Raw genomic sequence first — 4,984 nt, 5'->3', positions numbered from 1 at the left:
GAACATAGGGGTGCATATATCCTTTCTGATTGGTGTTTGTGGTTTCTTAGGATATATTCCTAAGAGTGGGATCACAGGGTCAAATGGGAGTTCCATTTGTAGCTTTTTGAGGAAACTCCATACTGTCTTCCATAGTGGCTGCACCAGTCTGCATTCCCACCAGCAGTGCACAAGTGTTCCTTTTTCTCCACATCCTCTCCAGCACTTGTCGTTTGTTGATTTGTTGATGATAGCCAGTCTGACAGGTGTCTCACACATTTCTATCTCAATTTCTCCCTCCTGGCAAGCCCAGGGCAAGAGTGACAAAGACCAACTTCCAGAAGGTGAAGAGGAATGAAGGAAAAAACCCTTTTTAACCATTGCTTTCCACAGCTACTCTCAACTCCCCACCACTCCACCCCCCACCGAAACCACCCAACCCCTCCCCAAAGTATCAGTGTCAGCTCCAATTGACAACTGAAGTTTTCCCACCACACTTTCTTATTATTTCAGTGTCAGTCTCTTGGGCTGGCCAGGGGTGGAGAGGAGAAAGCGGAAGAGGGGCAGAATTGGAGGAAATGGGGGCAGCTCTTGCTCATTTCTCAGCCCTAACCCAGAGCTTCTCCTCCAAGTGCACGAGCGTATTCTATATCCCAGAGTCCTTTTTCAAAAAACTTGCAACCTTCAACCTGCTGGATTCTACATCTTAACACCCTTAGTGTGCCTTACTTGAACTAGAGGAGTCATTGTCCAAACAGGGGGTGGGAGGAAGAGGTTGTTTTTGTTCCTGCTGCCAAGGATAGTCTGGGGTTTTCAAGTTACATATCTGGATTCTCCCCTAATACTCTGCAATATTTGCCATTTCCTAGCACATTTCACATCTTCCAATTTCCATGCCTTTGTTTCTGCTGTTCCATCTCCTTGAAACACCCTACCCCTTTAACTTTCACCATTCATGTCAAATTCCACTGCTGTCTGTTTTTTAAAAATATTTTTTTATTGATTTCAGAGAAGAAGGGAGAGGGAAAGAAACTTAGAAACATCACTGATGAGAGAGAAAGGGAGAGAGATAGAGAGTTAGAAACATTGATGAGAGAGAATCATTGATCAGCTGTCTCCTGCACATCCCCCCACTGGGAATAGAGCTCACACTGGGAATCAAACTGTGACCTCCTGGTCGATGCTCATCCACTGACTCACACTGGCCAGGCTCCACTGCTTTCTTAAAGCCTTCCATGGTTTCTCCTTCCCAAATGTGGTATCTTCCTCTTTTTGATCTTGACTATTCTCCATCTGCACCACTCCAACTGGCACTTCAAATAGTCTGTCTCTCATTGTCACTCATGCTAATGTCTTATCTCCCCTTACATAGGAGATACTTGGTAAACACTTGCTCTTAATTGAAAGCATTTTCCAAAGAAACATAGGTAAATTTTGATTACTTTATGGATTTGGAGGGATGACCCTGGGGGATCAACTACTATGTGAAACAGTGCTTGTGTTTATAGAATAATGCAGGCAAGCTATAAACAATGGATTTCAACATGCACATGGTGTTTATAAATTGGGGGTGGCCTAGATTGATAGCAGGAAAGGCATGCAGCAAGTGGTCAACTACAAGTTGAATCTTCTGCCAGCAGAGGTCAGCATCAGTAGCATCCAAGCCGAAACAACCATGAACCCACTTTCCTTTTTACTGTGTGGCAGTCCTGACAGTGTAGAAGACGGGATTCTCTGGCAACCTGCAACAGAGGCTCCTTATTAGCTATGTTGAAATTCAGGGTTGAGCTGAGAAGTGGCTACAGAAAGAAAAGGGCAAGACTAACCCCCTGCCCCACCATCATCACTACCATCGCCATCACCACTACCACCGTATACATTAAATTCCCTTCCATTGGCTCTAAGTCACTACTGGCATATTCTTGCACTCCATAATGCCTGCTGGGGCTCTCTCTCCTCCTGGCGATTTTCCTGTTATTCTCATTGTAGGTTTCATGAGTAATGGCCTTTGGCTTCCAGTAAACCTCCTCACCCAGTTTCCAGTGACTGCCTACACCTGGCCCCCACCTGCACCTGGTCCCACTTATTACTCTGACTGATCTTTACAAGAGACAAAAATATCTTGCTCCCCCTACTTTGCCCTGCTGATGCCATTTTGGCCTCAGCCCTTCTGCTAGCAGATGTAATAATAAATTTATAACTCTCTACCCCTTTTGGCCTCATGCGTTCCTCCTTCAGCAACCTTAACAATTACAACTCTTTACATTTTGATATTATAGTATGTATTATCCTAAATAACAAAGAGGTGATATGCAAATTAACCCTCACGCCCTCACAAGATGGATGCCTACAACCAAGCCAGCAGGGGGGTTAGTGAGGGACGACCAAACAACTGAATAAGCAGGCTGTGTGGGGCGACCAGGTTGGCAGGGGGGCAGTTAGGGGCTATCAGGCCAGCAGGGGGAGGGCAGTTAGGGGTGACTAGGCAGGCAGGCAGGTGAGCAATTAGGAGCCAGCATTCCAGGATTGTGAGAGGAATGTCTGACTGCCGGTTTAGGCCCTATCCCTGGAATTGGGCCTAAACTGGCAGTCGGACATCCCCCAAGGGGTCCCAGATTGGAGAGGGTGGAGGCTGGGCTGAGGGGACCCCTCCCACACACGAATTTCATGCACCGAGCCTCTAGTAATGATATAAAATGAAGAAATGGCATAACTTATGGTAATTATAGTTTTTAACTCATTTTGCCCTAAGATCCTACTTTTGGTTGGATTTTCAAAGGCTTTACAACTGATAGGAAATTTAAAGGATTTGTAGTCTAATACTTGTGGAGTTTTCTTTAAAAATATTTAAATTAAATATTTTCAGCATATGAAAAATATAAATATTATAACCAATATTCACATACCCACCACCCAGATACAGACACAGCACTGTTTATACAGGTATGCTCACACTGCGAACATTTATTGAACTGTACTCTTTTATTTTTACACATTATATTTCAATAACATTTACCAAAAAACTGATAGATACAAGTGTAGCTTTTGTGTATTTTCCTAATCTTATCCTCCTATTTGTAGAGGTCCTGAATGTAGAGATTCTCATTCCTAAGCAAGTTTTTGCACATTTAATAAATACATATGCATCTATAAACAACATATGGTAGTTTTTTTTGCATCTTTTTAAACTTCATATGAATAATGATCTGACTATATCCTTCTTCAATTGGTTTTGCTCCTCACTGTTTTGTGTATTATTATAGTCACTAGGAATGCATTAGAAAAGAAATAGTTGTGAGATGTTTATCTGCATTTATATATGTCATTGATTGTCTTCTGCTCTTTGGGATTATCTACTTAAAACTTGATTATGTGATTCGATTTGGAGAAATCACTCAACTTGAAACCTCTAGAAAACAGCCTCCGCTCCCCCTTTCAGGCCCCTAGTCTTCATCAAAGGCTACTATTCATTCAAGGCTTAAACATATTCAATGAGCAATTTCAAACATCTCTAAAATGTAAAGTTCTGCAGAAAGGTATTAGCATGCATATGAAAATGTTATATAAGCAACTCTGTTTTTTTTTTCTGAAATGTTAGTGAGTTATCTTGAAATTTACACCTGTTAAATTCTGCATCTTGATATTTTTTAAACCTCCATCCTCAAACAAGGGCATATGAAGGCAAATGGAAACAAGTTAAGAAAACATTTTTTCATACAAATCTTGATCTTATTTTTCTATTAAGACCTGAGAGGAAAAAACCCTCAGATAATATTCCCTCTCCCATTCTCCTCAACACTTGTATCATTTGTTTTATCCAAATAATTGATTAACAAGATCAAATAAGGTTATCATACAATTTATCTGTCATTTCCCAGATAAGATATAATGGACTCATACTGTTCTTCTTAGAATTTTTTTTTTTTAGTTTAGAACCACGTAAATGTTACAAAATATAAATTTTATCTAAAGGTTGAAAAAGTCTAGTCATTTTTTAAGAGTGTCTCATTTTTCAAAGAAGAAATCCTCAATTTATAACTCTGCAAGGTTGGGCATTTCACTTGTCACTAGAAAACTCACTAGAGTTTTCTTTCTTTCAATACCCCCATCTATTGCAATCTTATGGAATTGCCACTAAAGGCATATGGCTTTGTTTCTGCAACTCCTGGGGTGGGGGTCAGAGGGTGGGGTGGGAGGTGCAAATCTAAGTCAAATGATCCACACATTCTTGGCAACAGCCACTTCTTTTTATAATTTAAATGGGCAAGTTTTTACTTTTCCTGAAGAGCAATTAAGGAAATAGCAAAGCACTAAAATAGTAATAGATTTGTGGGTAGGCCCTTCAGTGGGAAAGAAAAGAACAAATATTTCATCCCTATAGTCAACAAATAGTTATTGAGTTCATACTGTTTGCTGATAATTGTCCTAGTTGCTGAGAGAATAGCAGTGAGCAAGACCAACAAGGCCTCTTTCCTTGCAGTTAATGGTCTAGTGTGGAGCCACAGATGGCAAAAAAAGTAAACTAATAAAATAAACATGACTTTAGACATTGGTAAGGGCTATGAGAAATCAAAATAGGGTAAAGGTGATGAAGAATGGCAATGGTGGTGTGATTATTTTGGATGGAGTGTCAGGGAAAGGCTCTCAAAGGAGGTCACATTTGAGCAGTGTCCTGAATAGGAGTGAGTCCACTGACAAAAACATGGAGTTGCTATATGACTAAGCAATGTAACATCTATATATACCCAAAATAAATAAAAACAGGCCCACACAAAAACTCATACATGGATGTTCACAACAGCATTATTCACAATAGCCAAAAAGGGGTGTTGCAGTGGAAATTTTTTTTCTTCTAACCTTCTAGTATCTTTGGCTGGTCTAATAATCAAATTATCATAAGACAGTTTAGGAATAAGGAAGCAAATTTAATTATCTATGTACAGGGGCCTCATAAGAATTTGAGACCTATAAGTGTTCAGGTAATTGAGGCTTATATGTCACCCTG

Source organism: Myotis davidii, unplaced genomic scaffold (genome assembly GCF_000327345.1).
Source record: "Myotis davidii unplaced genomic scaffold, ASM32734v1 scaffold1486, whole genome shotgun sequence".
Taxonomy (NCBI): Eukaryota; Metazoa; Chordata; class Mammalia; order Chiroptera; family Vespertilionidae; genus Myotis; species Myotis davidii.
Note: the sequence above shows the minus strand (reverse complement) of the source record.